The following is an 18,441-nucleotide window of genomic DNA, read 5'->3' as shown; positions in this document are numbered from 1 at the left end:
ACTTTCCCCTTTGATTTTTATTTCCTATGTTGTAAACACAAAAATAAAAATTTCAGCTTTTATTATGAATGAAAATGTTATATAATTTAATTGGAAGGAAGAAAAGAATAACATTGAAAATACAGTGATAAAGTAATATTTTATTTATAAATTCCTAAAAGGATAATTGAGCTTTGGGAAACCAATTTGGGTATACTTTATGTTGCAAAGCATTCTTAGGGCTTACATAGAATTCCTTTTAATGATAAGCTCTCCCTAGACATTCATATTACTTCTAGAAGCAAAATGTATACCTATTTTTAAGAAATAAATCTATTTGTAAAGTATATCTAGATAATATTTTATATAACAGTTATGGTAATACTAAATAACATTTTATACATGTGTGACTGGCTTAAACATAATGATCCGAGATGAGTAGAAAATATTACATGCTTTTTCTCCTCAATGTTTACTCATTTATTTCCACATACGATGATGAATATATCTGAAGTATGCTAAGCCAGCAGTTAGTAATGCAAGGCCAGCAGGTGCCATATTTATCCAAGAGAGTGGTGAGGATGAATGACTGTCCGGACTACTAATCTGAGTCCTCAGGGGCTTGATGATATGCTCTGTCTGGGTCAGGATGTCTCTCCGGGCTCCAGCCCATTTCCTTGGCCCCTGAAAGCAGTACTGGTATGCTGTGCATGGGCCAAACAAAACCTCCACGGCCAGCTTTGGATCTGAGAGAAACAGGAATAGCAGGTTGGGCTTCACACCCATTAGGGTGGCAATCTCATCCATATACTCAATGTGATCCACTTGGATGGTGTGGCGGGGTGTCTTCACATACCTGAAACAAGTGGGAGGACAGAGCTTTGCATCATTTGAAAGCTACCAGTTTACTTCTATTCACCTTAAATGGGGAAAAAAACAGAACTAGAAAGCTAAGTGACAAACCCTGCTCCCTTCAGCCACTAAATGGCAAAGTATTCACAGAACCCAAGTTTCCACGCTCTTGTCCATTCATTTTTGACTGTTCTAAGGAGACTGAACTGCAGATTGGTTTTAACGGTGATCCCTACCTTCTAAGAAATTCATTTTGTAAATGAAGGATTGTAATCCAGTTCAGTACTTCCCTGTGTGTTGTGTGGGTGGGATAGAAAACTATTAACTTCTAGACCCTGTGTGCATGCCATCAATTGGGGGATGGATAGTCAATCAGTCACTAAGAACTCGGCCAAGGTGCTTGGTGGCTGTGATGGGGTAGGGATGCAGTGGTTGTAGTTGCTTCAGGGATCAGTACTGTGGGGAAATGGCAGCTGTCTGTATGGCTCTGCCTTGATCCATATGCTTCAACATGATGACCATCCAAGGACAGCAAAACACTAAAGGCCCTACTTATACTGTGGGTTTGATTTTTCATTATGATAGTTTTATTTCTCACATATAGCAATAAAGAGTCTTGAAGAAGGAATGACCTTTCATAACATGCATAAATGTGTTTCATAGAATATCTGTGGTCCTGTGCACACCTGTACAACAGGGGGCAGGGTATGGTGTATTTCCTGATGCAAGAACACACAAAATGTCGTCTTAGAGATGTGTGAGAGCTGGCACCTCTTTTGCATGATCTGAACCTTTGTTCCATGATGTGGGACCTTCACAACAACATGAAGTTTATAGCCTTTACATCTGAGAACAGAAGGATTATTTTAGGTACTGTTACATATGAAGAAACTACAATGTTGCCATTTTACATCACTCTCCATTGTCATATTGGAAATGCTTAGCAATGTGCCTGCCATAATATGCATGAAATAGATTTTTAATGAGTTAACTAGAGACATTTCACTTATTACAAGTATTGATGAGAATGGTACTTGAATACTTCAACCAATAGTTTTCATTGTGTTACAACTTTTGTAAAACTGAGTATAAATTGGAGTGGGTTACTGAGAATGAATTTGGACACACATATAAACATATTACAATTTTTAAAATCCTAAAATGATGTGGTGAGGTAATTAAGATGTTAATTTGTATATTTTCTGTCTGTATTACTCATCTCCACGATTCTATCAAAGTAGCTGAGCCTTTTATAGTTCCTTGCATCAGACATTTTTTGTTATATGGTCAAAGAAATAGCTTCCTTGTAATTTCTACTTCTAACTTGTTTGCTTAAATTCTGGGCTCAGGAAGAAGATGACATATCTTTGAAGGCAACAAGATGGGAGAGGGAGAGATTTCATGCAGTGTGTGATATAGAAGAGTGGTGTGAAAGAGTTTGGGAGCCCATGGCAAGATTTCAGAGGGAATAACTGTGTTGAATTCCTGGGGAGATTAGACTCTGAGCCCATCTCAACTGGAGACCCCATCCTCAGCAAAGACCTCTTCATCCTCATCATGGCAGAAAAGTCAAATTTTCCAGATTTTAAGAGTGCACTTTAGATCTAGACAATGAGGATTCCGGTAAGGAATGTGATATGAAAATGAGAGAATATTCCCATCTTTGGGGGATTACATAAATTTCCTGGATTCTGGTGAAACCATAGAAGAAACAACGAGTAAAGACTGAAATTCAGATTTAATATGATTTAAAGAGAATAAATATGATTAATTGTTGCATAACTCAGAGGACTAAGATTCATACCTGGTTTTATGCTGCAAAATTACTTAGGATATGGAGAAAAACCCACATAATTGAGATGAAGCATGGATTTTGAGCCTGGATTAGGGATTCCATGATCACTACACTGGTTCCAAACTAGTTGTTACTATTTACTTATGGTTTTTCCATTGCCTTTTCCCTCTGGGCAATATCTGCCAACATGTTCTCCACCGAGAGTAGTTGATTTCATCCTAGAAGAGACAATCAGAGTGTTTTAGGATTCCAAATGTTGAAAGGAGATGACTACTGGCAAGAAGAAACTGAAGACTAATTTTCCCTGAAATATGAGGAATTTATCCAATCTTTATTGACATATCTTTGACACTCGTGTAGCCCAGTGAGACTGGAGTTCTGCAATAGATAGGATGATGCCAAGTGGCTGGATAAGGCCGTTGACAGCCAGTGTTGACTTTTCCAGGTCATGTTGCTGCTGCTGCTGCTGCTGCTAAATCGCTTCAGTTGTGTCTGACTCTGTGCAACCCCATAGATGGCAGCCCACCAGGCTCCCCCATCCCTGGGATTCTCCAGGCAAGAACACTGGAGTGGGTTGCCATTTCCTTCTCCAATGCACGAAAGTGAAAAGTGAAAGTGAAGTTGCTCAGTCGTGTCCGACTCTTAGTGACCCCATGGACTGCAGGCTTCCAGGCTCCTACATCCATGGGATTTTCCAGGCAAGAGTACTGGAGTGGGGTGCCATTGCTTTCTCCACTCCAGGTCATGAGGGAACATGAATTTATACAGGGACACTTTATTATTGGTGACATTGATCAAATTACTAAGGAAAAGAAAGGAAAAACTGTATCCTGTGGCAAAGATAACAACATCAATACTCTCTATGCCGCCATCATCAAAAATGGCATCTGTTTCTGTGCACTCCTTCACATTGAGTTTCACTTGGACTCTTCCAGAAATTATGTGGTTTGTCAGGTCATCACTGATATTTGGATGCTGACTTAAAAATCTATATAAAAACCAAAAAAATCCCAAGTAATAAAATATATAAAAAGAAAGAAATACATATGAGAAGGGATTGAAGTCAGTTTGCATTTCCCCCCAAATCTGTGCTTATCCAATTTTTGCCTCTAACAGAAGACAGAGGTAATTTTGTACTAAGTGCTTTAGAAGTCACTTCAGTGCTACCTTTTTGTAGATATGTATAATTTTGAAAATGTATGTAATCTTGCATTCTGTGCCATAATGATCTCTTACTGATAAAATATATTTTGAATTACATAGAATTGAGGAAGAAAATGATGTATTATTATGTATCCTAGTTTGAAAAACACAGTCATTAATCATCATTAGCCTTCCTTCCACCTCAATTCCTACCAAACCGCTATCAGTTCAGTTCAGTGGCTCAGTCGTGTCTGACTCTTTGTGACCCCATAAACTGCAGCACACCAGGCCTCCCTGTCCATCACCAACTCCCAGAGTCCACCCAAACCTATGTCCATTGAATAGGTGATGCCATCCAACCATCTCATCCTCTGTCATCCCCTTCTCCTCCTGCCTTCAATCTTTCCCAGCATCAGGGTCTTTTCAAATGAGTCAGCTCTTTGCATCAGGTGGCCAAAATATTGGAGTTTCAGCTTTAGCATTAGTCCTTCCAATGAACACCCAGAACTGATCTGCTTTAGGATGGACTGATTGGATCTCCTTGCAGTCCAAGGGACTCTTAACAGTCTTCTCCAACACTACAGTTCAAAAGCATCAATTCTTCGGCACTCAGCTTTCTTCACAGTCCAACTCTCACATCCATACATGACCACTGGAAAAACCATAACCTTGACTAGATGGACCTTTGTGGACGAAGTAATGTCTCTGCTATTTAATATGCTGTCTAGTTTGGTCATAACTTTCCTTCCAAGGACTGTCTTTTAATTTCGTGGCTGCAATCACCATCTGCAGTGATTTTGGAGCCCAGAAAAATAAAGTCAGCCACTGTTTCCACTGTTTCCCCATCTATTTGCCATGAAGTGATGGGACCAGATGCCCTGATCTTAGTTTTCTGAATGTTGAGCTTTAATCCAAGTTTTTCACTCTCCTCTTTCACTTTCATCAAGACGCTCTTTAGTTCTTCTTCACTTTTTGCCATAAGGGTGGTATCATCTGCATATCTGAGGTTATTGATTTCTCACGGCAATCTTGATTCCTGCTTGTGCTTCTTCCAGCCCAGTGTTTCTCATGATGTACTCTGCATATAAGTTAAATAAACAGAGTGTGGAAAACTTACATAAGTAAAGTGTGGAAGATTCTGAAAGAGACAGGAATACCAGACCACATGACCTGCTTCTTGAGAAACCTGTATGCAGGTCAGGAAGCAACAGTTAGAACTGGACATGGAACAACAGACTGGTTCCAAATAGGAAAAGGAGTTCTTCAAGGCTGTATATTGTCACCCTGCTTATTTAACTTATATACAGAGTACATCAGGAGAAACGCTGGGTTGGATGAAGCACAGGCTGGAATCAAGATTGCCTGGAGAAATACCATTTCTTAGATATTCAGGTGATACCATTTTAATGGTAGAAAGTGAAGCGGATCTAAAGAGCCTCTTGATGAAAGTGAAAGAGGAGAGGAAAAAGCTGGCTTAAAGTTCAGCATTCAAAAAACTAATATCATGGCATCTGGTCCCATCACTTCAAGGCAAATAGATGGGGAAAAATTGGAAACCATGAGAGACCCTATATTTTTTGGCCTCCAAAATAGGGGATGGTGACTGCAGCCATGTGATTAAAAGACAATTGCTCCTTGGAAGAAAAGCTATGACAAACCTAGACAGTATATTAAGAAACAGAGACATCACTTTTCCAACAAAGGTCAAATATGGTCAAAAAGGTCAAATGTGGTCAAAGCTAGTAGCCATGTATAAATAGATGTGAGAGTTGGACCGTAAAGAAGGAAGAATCGGTGCTTTTGAACTATGGTGCTGGAGAAGATTCTTGAGAGTCTCTTGAACTGCAAGGAGATCAAACCTGTCAATCCTAAAGGAAATCAACCTTGAATATTCATTGGAAGGACTGATACTGAAAATGAAGCTCCAATGCTTTGGCTACCAGATGCAAAGAGCCAACTCACTGGAAAAGACCCTTATGCTGGGAAAGATTGAAGGTGGGTGGAGAAGGGGATGACAGGGGATAAGATGGCTGAATGGCATCACCAATTCAGTGGACATAAGTTTGAGCAAATTCTGGGAGATAGTGAACCACAGGTAAGCCTGGCATGCTGCTGTCCATCGGGTTGCAAAGAGTCGAATTTAACTGAGAAACTGAAGAACAACAATTAACAGCTACCATTTACTAAAGTAAAAGCATCAAATACATAAGAAAAATCTTGCAAAAGATATGAAAGGTTTTTCACATTAAAAAGTCATAAATAACTAGAGAAATAAACTACTTCATGAATAAGATGACTCAGGTAATGCATCCCAAATTTATCTATAGATTCAATACAATCCTAAATAATATTCCAGAAGATATTTTTGTGGACATTAATAAGGCAATTTTAAAGTTTACATGGAAATGTAAGTATCCTTGCAAAATTAAGACAGTCCTTATGAAGAAGAATAAGAACAGCAAATATAGTAATACATCAATACAAAATAGGAGTATAAAGTTTTAAAAAATAATAGTGGTACATGGATAGAAAAGTGAATCAGTGGAACAGAATTAACAGATAAATTCACATATAAAGTAATTTAATTTTCAAAATGAGGCACTATTTCAACTTTGAACAAAATATAAGTAGTGCTTTTACTATTTATCTCTATGAGAAAAAAAAATTGACCCCCTATTTCTCAGCATATACAAAGAGTAATTCAAAATGAACCATAGATCTAAATATTAAAGGTAAAACAATAAAGCTTCTGGGAGAAAATTATAGAATACTTTTAAGACCTTGGGATAAAAAAGCTATAAATACTTATATTAATACATGACAAAATTATAAGCCATGGAAGAAAATCTTTATCTTACTCTTCTTATACCCATTTTAAGCCAGGAAAAAATAATCTGTGACATCTTTAGCATCCTCAACCTTAATTCTCAACTGTTGGTCTTCTTTACAGACCAGGACTTGGTGGACTGGAGTCGATGAAAAGAAAGAGAGAAAAAGAGAGAGCAGCATATCTCGGGTTACATGGAAAACCAATAAAGCCCATACACAGGACTCGCACTGCTCACGAAGGCACAGGGCATCCTCTCAAGGAGGTCTTGAAAGCCCAGGCGAGAAAGAGAGCTCAGTAGGTTTCCATGCTCCAAAGAGAATGAAGACATAAAGCAGGACTCAGGGGACCCAGGTCTCTAGTGGAGCAAGGGTATTTTATTAGCAGAAATGCAGGCTCATATATCTTTAGTAAAATGATTACTCAGCCATTACAAAGAATGAAATTCCATCAGTTGCAACAAAATGGATAGTCTGATACATACAGAGTCGCTGACGCTGCAGAGAGTCACTGAAGAGAGTTACTGAAAGGAATCCAAGCAGGTACCCTTTCCCATGATCTCAGTCCTGAGAACTGCATGCAGCTCTACTCGTTCCTGGAATAGGAACTGATAGGGAATAGAGAATCCTTGAGAAATGGCACATAAAGGAAGAAAAGTGCAACATATTGGATTCCCTAAAGTTGAACATCCCCTGACACTCAACTAGTATCTTTTTCTAATATTTCTCATGGTCACATGGAATCTTAGCTACAAAGAATAGACTCTCATAAATTTCATGACCATGTCTGAAATTGACCCATATTTACAAATTTCTTCAATAATAAATATGGTGTATTGTTTCATTTGAGGAAGTTCAGTTCAGTTCAGTTCAGTTGCTCAGTCGTGTCCGACTCTTTGCGACCCCACGAATCACAGCACGCCAGGCCTCTCTGTCCATCAAAACTACTATCCAAATTTTTACATATGTTTTAAAAAGTTAATTGCTTCAAACCAAGTAAGATCCAAACTTACCTGAAAAATCCAGAGAGCGCCAATATCATTTCTTTCAAAGCAAATGGGCTCCAAATCTTAATCTAAGCAGCACTTAATGGTGCCCAATCCACTAATTCCAGTTCTAATCACAGCAATATGCTTCTTGGCCACGGTGTCTCAAAACTCAACTGGTTGCTAGAAATGGAAACATCTATCACTACCATCAATTCCATTTAAAATAAAATTAATTTGCCACAGGACCTACAATTTCTAAATCTTGATTACTCTTATTAGCAATAATACCAATATGTTGACCATCTGTCAGGAGCTATGATGGGTATAAGGGACACAAAAATATCCAAAAATAATTTTTCCCTCAAAAAGTTCTCCATATAGTTTCTCCAAAAGTTCTCCAAAAGTTTCTCCATATTTATGTATTTATGGAAACATAAATACATAAGTAGTAATTATCAGACTACCTGATAAATGCAATTACTTTCATATTATAAAAGAATTGCCAGTCCAGGTTTGATGCAGGATACAGGAAGCTTGGGGTGGGTGCACTGGGATGACCCAGAGGGATGGTATGGGGAGGGAGGTGGGAGGGGGGTTCAGGATGGGGAACATGTGTACACCCATGGTGGATGCATGTTGATGTATGGCAAAACCAATACAATATTGTAAAGTAAAATAATAATAATAATAATAATGATAATAAAAGGAAGTATAGGAAGGAATACTTGACTTGATGGAGGAAGTGACACATACAAAAATTTAAGGATGAATGAGTAGATATTGAGTAAGTGAGAGACCAGGAAAGGTGGTATGTGTGTATATGTGTATCACATTTCAAACAGGGAAGACAACTTAATTGAAGGCAGAGTGAGAAAATATGGGCAATAGTAAAACTGAATTCAGAAAGATATGGACTGAAATGAGTCCATTACCATGCCAAGGTAATGGTCATAAGTGATCTTTGCCAGAGAAATTTCAATGAAGCAGTGGGATGGTAGCCATTTTCTAACAGTTTGAGGAGAAAATAAGACCAGATAATGGTCTTATTAGCAATGAGAATACCAATATGTTGATCATCTTTCAGGGGCTATGATGGGTATAAGGGACACAAAAATATCCCAAAATAATTTTTTACACTGACTGTTAATTATGCTCCAGAAAAGCCTATAAGCACTGAGACGACCCAGAGGGATGGTATGGGGAGGGAGGAGGGAGGAGGGTTCAGGATGGGGAACACATGTATACCTGTGGTGGATTCATTTTGATATTTGGCGAAACTAATACAATTATGTAAAGTTAAAAAAAAAAAAAGAACAAAATAAATTCAACATATTGATAGTTTATTCTTTTTGAATGACCTAATACTAGCTAATGGAAATAATAGGAAGGTGTTTTTTGTTTGTTTGTTTGTTTTCTGAATGTTGAGGTTTTTTAAAATATAATTTTTATTGGAGGATAATTGCTTTAGATAATTTTGCTGTTTTTAAAAAGATATTTTCTTTTCAAAGTACATAATACAATATTGTTGACTAACATCATGTTGTGCGTTAAATCTCCAGAAGTTATTCATCTTATAACTGCAAGTATGTGGAGTTGCTAAGAGATTAGATCTTAAATGATCTTGTTGTAAAAAAGACATGACAATTATATGATGTGATAAAAGTAGCTAAGGAAACAGTGTTATTCACATTGTGATGCATAAATGTATGAAATCAACATGTTGTACACCATCAGTCAGTTCAGTCGCTCAGTCGTGTCCAATTCTTTGGAACCCCATGAACCGCAGCATGCCAGGCCTCCCTGGCCATCACCAACTCCCAGAGTTTACTCAAACTTGTGTCCATTGGGTCGGTGATACCAACTAACTATCTCATCCTCTGTCATCCCCTTCTCCTCCTGCCTTCAATCTTTCCCAATATCAGGGTCTTTTCAAATGAGTCAGCTCTTCGCATCAGGTGGCCAAAATATTGGAGTTTCAACTTTAGCATCAGTCCTTCCAATGAACACCCAGGACTGATCTCCTTTAGGATGGACTGGCTGGATCTTCTTGCAGTCCAAGGGACTCTCAAGAGTCTTCTCCAACACCACAGTTCAAAAGCATCAATTCTTCAGCGCTCAGTTTTCTTCACAGTCCAACTCTCACATCCATACATGACCACTGGAAAAACCATAGCCTTGACTAGATGGACCTTTGTTGACAAAGTAATGTCTCTGCTTTTTTATATGCTATCTAGGTTGGTCATAACTTTCCTTCCAAGGAGTAAGTGTCTTTTAATTTCATGGCTGCAATCACCATCTGCAGTGATTTTGGAGCCCAGAAAAATAAAGTCAGCCACTGTTTCCACTGTTTCCCCATCTATTTGCCATGAAGTGATGGGATCGGATGCCCTGATGTTAGTTTTCTGAATGTTGAGCTTTAAGCCAAGTTTTTCACTCTCCCCTTTCACTTTCATCAAGAGGCTCTTTAGTTCGTCTTCACTTTCTGCCATAGGGTGGTGTCATCTGCATATCTGAAGTTATTGATATTTCTTCCAGCAATCTTGATTCCACTTTGTGCTTCATTCAACCCAGCGTTTCTATGATGTACTCTGCATATAAGTTAAATAAGCAGAGTGACAATATACAGCCTTGACGTACTCCTTTTCCTATTTGGAACCAGTCTGTTGTTCCATGTCCAGTTCTAACTGTTGCTTCTTGACCTACATACAGGTTTCTCAATAGGCAGGTCAGGTGGTCTGGTATTCCTATCTCTTTCAGAATTTTCCAGTTTATTGTGGGCCACACAGTCAAAGGCTTTGGTATAGTCAATAAAGCAGAAATAGATGTTTTTCTGGAACTCTCTTGCTTTTTGGTGATCCAGTGGATGTTGGCAATTTGACTTCTGGTTCCTCTGCCTTTTCTAAAACCAGCTTGAACATCTTGAAGTTCACGGTTCATGTATTGTTGGAGCCTGGCTTGGAGAATTTTGAGCATTACTTTACTAGCATGTGACATGACTGCAATTGTGCAGTAGTTTGAGCATTCTTTGGGATTGCCTTTCTTTGGGATTGGAATAAAAACTGACCTTTTCCAGTCCTGTGGCCACTGCTGAGTTTTCCAAATTTGCTGGCATATTGAGTGCAGCATTTTCACAACATCATCTTTTAGAATTTGAAATAGCTCAACTGGAATTCCATCACCTCAAGTAGCTTTGTTCGTAGTGATGTTTGCTAAGGCCCACTCGACTTCACATTCCAGGATGTCTGGCTCTAGGTGAGTGATCACACCATCGTAATTATCTGGGTCGTGAAGATCTTTTCTGTACAGTTCTTCTGTATATTCTTTCCACCTCTTCTTAATATCTTCTGTTTCTGTTTGGTCCATATCATTTCTGCCCTTTATTGAGCCCATCTTTGCATGAAATATTCCCTTGGTATCTCTAATTTTCTTGAAGAGATCTCTAGTCTTTCCCATTCTGTTGTTTTCCTCTACTTCTTTGCATTGATCACTGAGGAAAGTTTTCTTATCTCTCCTTGCTGTTCTTTGGAACTCTGCGTTCAAATGGGTATATCTTTCCTTTTCTCCTTTGCTTTTTGCTTCTCTCCTTTTCACAGCAATTTGTAAGCCCTCCTCAGAGAGCCATTTTGGTTTTCTGCATTTCTTCCATAAACTTACACAATGTTATATATCTTTTATATCACAATAAAAAATTTTAAAATAAAAACACATGATAAAGATGGTCTGAGTGAAAAAAAACTGTGTTTTTGAAATCACTATGAAAGCATCAATATTTATTGTCGGAGAAGGCAATGGCACCCCACTCCAGCACTCTTGCCTGGAAAATCCCATGGATGGAGGAGCCTGGTAGGCTACAGTCCATGGGGTCGCTAAGAGTTGGACACGACTGAACGACTTCATTTTCACTTTTCACTTTCATGCATTGGAGGAGGAAATGGCAACCCACTCCAGTGTTCTTGCCTGGAGAATCCCAGGGACAGGGGAGCCTGGTGGGCTGCCGTCTATGGGGTCACACAGAGTCGGACATGACTGAAGCAACTTAGCATGCATGCATGCATGAGCCTTAGATTATTTATTCACTTGTTTACCCATTTATTTATCTGCTCAACACTTACTCGTCTCTGGCTATGGACCAGATATTGTGTTTACTGCTGAGGCCACAAAGAAAATGATGTAGGCCTGACCTCAAGGTTTCAATCTAAATCTAAAGGAGGTGCAAATAAAATTAAAGATATGACTTTGTAACTGGTGAGATTAAGATACATGTAAATTGTGCCTCAATCTTGCTCATAGTGACTATTTAGATCCATGCTTTTTTTTTTTTTTTTTGCATGAATCGCAGCACGCCAGGCCTGCCTGTCCATCACCAACTCCCAGAGTTCACTCAGGCTCACGTCCATCGAGTCAGTGATGCCAACCAGCCGTCTCATCCTCTGTTGTCCCCTTCTCCTCCTGCACCCAATCCCTCCCAGCATCGAAGTCTTTTCTAATGAGTCAACTCTTCGAATGAGGTGGCCAAAGAACTGGAGTTTCAGCTTTAGCATCAGTCCTTCCAAAGAAATCCCAGGGCTGATCAGGGCTGAACACCACAGTTCAAAAGCATCAATTCTTCAGCGCTCAGCTTTCTTCACAGTCCAACTCTTGCATCCATACATGACCACTGGAAAAACCATAGCCTTGACTAAATGGACCTTTGTTGGCATAGTTAAGCCCATTTTAAAAAGGTAACCACATAGTGACTTGTGCAGATAAATCTTATTGCATCTAGCATATCCTTTTGTTTATTATTCTGTCTTATTTTACTGAGTATTAAGCACTTGTGGTGTTGGAGAAGACTCTTGAGAGTCCCTTGGACTGCAAGGAGATCCAACCAGTCCATTCTGAAGGAGATCAGCCCTGGGATTTCTTTGGAAGGAATGATGCTAAAGCTGAAACTCCAGTACTTTGGCCACCTCTTGCGAAGGGTTGACTCATTAGAAGAGACTCTGATGCTGGGAGGGATTGGGGGCAGGAGAAGGGGACGACAGAGGATGAAATGGCTGGATGGCATCACTGACTCGATGGACGTGAGTCTGAGTGAACTCCAGGAGTTGGTGATGGACAGGGAGGCCTGGTGTGCTGTGATTCATGGGATCGCAAAGAATTGGACATGACTGAGCGACTGAACTGAACTGAACTGAAGCACTTAGCAAAATTTGAGACTCAGCTGGTCTAATAAATGACTTAAAATCAAATTTGAATGAACAAATTAATTTCTGAACTTTTCTACTTTTTGTACTTGCTAATATGGTTGGACAGTAAGAATATTATATCATACAGCTATAATCAGATAAAACATTGGTGACTATCCCCACAAAGCAATATATGTTATCAGTTCAGCTTCAGTTCAGTTGCTCAGTCACGTCTGACTCTTTGCAACCCCATGAATTGCAGCACGCCAGGCCTCCCTGTCCATCACCAACTCCTGGAGTTCACCCAGACTCAGGTCCATCGAGTCAGTGATGCCATCCAGCCATCTCATCCTCTGTCGTTCCCTTCTCCTCCTGCCCCCAATCCCTCCCAGCATCAGTCTTTTCCAATGAGTCACCTCTTCGCATGAGGTGGCTAAAGTACTGGAGTTTCAGCTTTAGCATCAGTCCTTCCAAAGAACATCCAAGACTGATCTCCTTCAGAATGGATTGGTTGGATCGCCTTGCAGTCCAAGGGACTCTCAAGAGTCTTCTCCAACACCACAGTTCAAAAGCATCAATTCTTTGGCGCTCAGCTTTCTTCACAGTCCAACTCTCACATCCATACATGACCACTGGAAAAACCATAGCGTTGATTAGACGGACCTTTGTTGGCAAAGTAATGTCTCTGCTTTTGAATATATGTTATAAGTAAGGATAAACAACCAACCTTTGGAAAGAAGAAAAATCAAGTTCAGTTTCAGCCTCTGGTTGAAAGTAGATCTTTTGCTTCCTCTGTCTTCTTTATAATAAAGTCATTTCACAACAATTTACAGACTTGTATAGCTTATTGAACTAGTTTCTGTGTAATTCTTTCCCATGACTCCTCCAGTTGTATTAAAAAAAAATTGCCATGCATTTTTTTAGGGAAGGACCATGTCTAATTTGATGAGATTTACAATTCATTCACAGGTATTGGTCTGCAGTACATTTTAATGCTAACTGGCACATTGAAAAGCTCAACCAAACTGAAGTATTTTCATTGACTGGGAAAAGTATAATGGATATTTTTGAAAATAAGTAATGTTGTTAATTATGCTTCACAAATTTAAGCATTCTTATCAATTTTTTAAAAATTAAATTTATTTATTTTAATTAGAGGCTAATTACTTTACAATATTGTATTGGTTTTGCCATACATCAACATGAATCCACCACGGGTGTACACGTGTTCCCAATCCTGAACCCCCCTCCCACCTCCCTCCCTATACCATCCCTCTGGGCTTCCTGCATCCTGCATCGAACTTGGACTGGCAATTTGTTTCTTATATGATATTATACATGTTTCAATGCCATTCTCCCTAATCATTCCCCCCCTCCCTCTCCCACAGAGTCCAAAAGACTTTTCTATACATCTGTGTCTCTTTTGCTGTCTCCAATACAGGGTTATCATTACCATTTTTCTAAATTCCATATATATGCGTTAATATACTGTATTGGTGTTTTTCTTTCTGGCTTATTTCACTCTGTATAATAATTTTATGCTAAGGAATTTTATGTATTTATGTTAAGAAATTTTTTGATGAAAATAATGTTCAGTTAATGCTTATGATATAACTTTTAAAAGAAGACAAAGCAAGCTGTAAATTACAAAAAGAAACATATAAAATTTTTATTAATTACTGCATTTTGGTGATGGAACAATGGTTGATGATGTTTTTAATCTTTATATATTCAAAAATATATACAGAAAACAAAATGATTTTTACTAAACTAAAAATGATTATTCCTAATCACTTAGGCACTGTGTTCTCAGTTATAATCCAAGCGGAATTATAGATTCATTTCTTGAGATGGAAGAGAATTTAGAGGTTGACTAGTTCTATCTCGTACCAAATGTAGAAATTCTGTTTACAGTAACTTCACATGTATTTATCAAGTCTTGACTACATATAGTGATGAGGGTGTTATTGATTCACAAGGAGTATATTCCATTTCCATAAAGTACTAATCTTTAGAAAATTCTTTCCTCTGTCATCTTAACATCCATATGTCTAATTTATGTATGACAGTCTTCACTCAGTACTTCCACTCTGTTTTCTATTATATATGATGACTCTCTGAGAAAAGCTATCGTATCCTATCTAAATCTTTATTTAAGAAAATTTCCACAATTCATTCAGCTATTTTCTTAACACAATGTGAGACACTACCTATTCTGGATTCCATAAAAGCATTTGTTGAGTTGACCAATACAACCTAGGAACTAGATCTTTTTATCAACTTAGCTATCATCTTCTGGATAAAGAGAGTTAAAATGTGCCATGAAAACTTCTGGGGATTTGACTTCAAAAATAATATGCTCGTCCTTTCCTAGTTCTAACGTAGAAGTGTGTATTTACATTGGATACATCCATGGGGGTGAAGGGCAGGAGAGGAAGGAGGATATAGTGACAATGCAAGATATAATGAGTCCATTATTTTCCAGTTGTGTCTCAACAACTGACATTGCCTATCAAAACCTCATTGGCTCTTTGTGTGTGTGTGTGTGTGTGTGTGTGTGTTAGTCGCTCAGTCATATCTGACTCTTTTCGATCCCATTGACTGTAGTTCTTTGGGCTCCTTGGTCCATGGAATTCTCCAGGCAAGAATACTGGAGTGGATTGCATTCCCTTCTCCAGAGGGTCTTCCCAAACCCAGGAGATAGAGCTTGGGTCTCCTGCATTGCGGTAAGATTTTTTTAACCATGGTGTTTAAACATGTGGTAGGGGTGTATGGAATTGTTTCAGTTGCTCTGGTTTTATTTGCCTTGTTTATTTTTTATTTGGCTCTTAGACTTGGAGAATTTAGTGTAGGAGGCTGCTAGTGGATTCAGGGGCTCAAGTATACCTAAAGTCACAGGGAAGGTGTCAAACTCATAGCAAGTGTAATACATTGAAGCTGACATCTTGATAATGAATCCATTTACCCTGTATTTTTATCCTTCCCCTGACTAAACTCCCCAGATACTGAAATATTAGATACAAAGAAGGCTGGAGAGGCCCTCTCTGGGAAAGCAGACTCAGCCAAGAGGGGAAAAAATCTAGATACTGACATTTGGGAGTCTTCCACTGAAAAATCACTTTCCCTGACAGACTACCATACAGTGAAAAACATCATTAGATGAATCCTACCTATGCATGCACAACTTCCAATAAAATTTTCTCCTCACACTTAAACAACCAAAGTTACTTTAGGAAAGATTGTATCATGAAAGATAGAAACAAAAATAAAGTCAGAACATTGACAGTGAAAGGAGAAAAAATTAAAAAATAAAAGACATAACTAAAAGATGTATGGATAAAAGAAAATACAGATCCACGAGACAATCTGGATGGCCTTAAGGAAAAAACATTAGAGAAGTGGAACTTTTGGAAATTAAAAATATGGTAGCAGAAATGAAAAATCTCAACAGGAGATCTGGAAGAGAAGAATGAGAAAAAAAATCTTCCATAAAGTGGAATAAATAGATGAAGAAATGGAAATCTAGAGAAAAGGTGGGGGAAAATAGCTAGTAATCTAGAAAACGACTTAAATACCCCAAAAATAGTACCTCTAGAAAGAAAATAATAAGAAATAAAATAAAGTGAATTATATATAAAGTATAATATATTTCCTAAAACTGAAGGATTCAAACTTCTAAACTAAAAATTCTCTGCATGCCTACCACAAAGAATGAAAAAAGATCTCCTCCAAGGCACATCATTGTGAAATTTCAGATCACTGGAAATAAAGAGACTATCATAAAATATCCCAAGGAGAAAATAACCTGCCCTTAAGACTAGAGACAATACATTAAATCCTTAACACTTTAAATAGAAAATCATTTGAGTCTAGAATTCTATATCCAGCTGAAGTACTGATTAAACATGGAGGTAAAATTAAGACCTTTCAAGGTATGATAAAACTTACCATTAATGAACTCTGTCTCAGAAAGCTACTGGAGGTTATGTTCAACCAAAAGAAAATGGTAGACCAAGAGGAAGGTTACACAAGATCCAGGAAAAAGATGACTCAAATCAAGAGTAGGGCAAAGGACATTCTCAGATGGTGAAGAAGATAAGTCCTGGAATGGTAACCAGTACAACCCTAGCAGGAGGTCAGCAGGCTCCAAGAGACATATCTCCATGAAGGTGAAAGAAGAGAGGAATGTTCTCATATAGTGTCCTTAAGAAAATTAAGAGGAGACTTTCAATTTTGCTGGAGAGTTTGGGCAAATGTAAAATAGAACAATTAACCAAATAAAACAAAGATTTATAACAAGAAAATAAATGTAAACATAATACTTTTACTCACTACCTGAATTGTCCTACAACTTAGTTTATAGTCTCATATGAAATCATTTTGGGTCTCTTTTTCTTTCACTGTTACTAAGGTTTAGTTCATAAATTAAAATTATGTATATTTAAGGTGAAAAACTTGATATATATATATATACTTGATATACATATACCTTATGTGTATGTATATCACATGTACGTGTATATGTATATGTAAATAATCACCATAATGCTAATTAGTCTATCACCTCACATAGTAACCATTTTCTTTCTCCTTTCTTCCTTTTCTTTTTTCCGTTCCTTTTTTCTTTTCCTTCCTTCTTTCTTTCTTTCCTTTATTCCAGGATCCTTAATATCTATTTTCTTAGCAAATTTCATGTATATGTTAATAATACAGTACTGTTAACTATAGTCATATACATTAGGTCTCCAGAGCTTATTCATCTTGTATAACTGAAACTTTGCACCTCTTAACCAACATCTCCACATTTCCTCCTCCTTGGAGCTCCTGTCATTCTACTCTCTGCCTCTCTGTGTTAGTTTATTTTAGATTCCACATATATGATCTTGCAGTATTTGCCTTTCTGTGTCTGATTTTTTTCATTTACTATGATGTTCTTCTGATTCCTCCATTTTACTTCAGTTGACAGGATCTTTAATGACCAATTTTCTTGGTTGAAAAGTCATTCTGCTCCAGCAAATAAGATCAAGATACAGCTCCACTGTGTGGACTATAGAAAAATTTAACCAAATACTTTGAAAATTCTGATACAACAAGAGTTGAAGTGCTACATGTTTAAAACGACTAGAAAGAAAATCGATGATCACTTTTATCCTTTCTTTTCATCTCCAAATTACTCTTCCCTTTTGGCTGTTTATAAACATATGTTCTCAGAGCTTACCACATCAGTTCATTGATTCTCTTCTTTCTTTCCTCTGGTTTATAGTGGAAAATGGGTGGTTCAGCAGGTAAAGGATCTGCCTGCAATTCAGGAGACACAGGAGACAGGGTTTTGATCCCTGGGTCGGGAAGATCCCCTGCAGGAGGACATGGCAACCCACACCAATATTCTTGCCTGGAGAATTCCATGGATAGAGGAGACTGGCAGGCTACAGTTTATAGCATCCCAAAGAGCCAGACACGACAGAAGCAGCTTAGCATGCACGTAAAACAATATCATACAATAAGATGTCTCTTTATCAGTCAATATCCTGTGACATCCAACAGCAGAATGAAAAGCTTTTAATGGGAAAAAAAATCTTAGCACATAAGTAACTGATAAAATTATAAATGTAAAAACAAATAGGAAAAGATCCAAACGTACAAAAGTTTTTTAAATATATTAAAGTCTAACTTCATCAAGCAATAATGT

At 37.9% G+C, this 18,441-nt stretch overlaps 1 pseudogene; it reads right to left on the bottom strand.

The window, feature by feature from the left end:
• Positions 1-459: 459 nt before the first annotated feature.
• Positions 460-18,441, bottom strand: part of LOC147377093 (flavin-containing monooxygenase 5-like) — a 68,586-nt pseudogene continuing 50,604 nt past the window's right edge.

This window comes from Bos grunniens, chromosome 3 (genome assembly GCF_055505025.1).
Source record: "Bos grunniens cultivar Pamir isolate PY7600 chromosome 3, Bosgru_T2T1.0, whole genome shotgun sequence".
In the NCBI taxonomy this organism is placed as follows: Eukaryota; Metazoa; Chordata; class Mammalia; order Artiodactyla; family Bovidae; genus Bos; species Bos grunniens.
The sequence above is the reverse complement of the archived record's forward strand: the minus strand, read 5'-3'. Positions and strand labels throughout refer to the sequence as shown.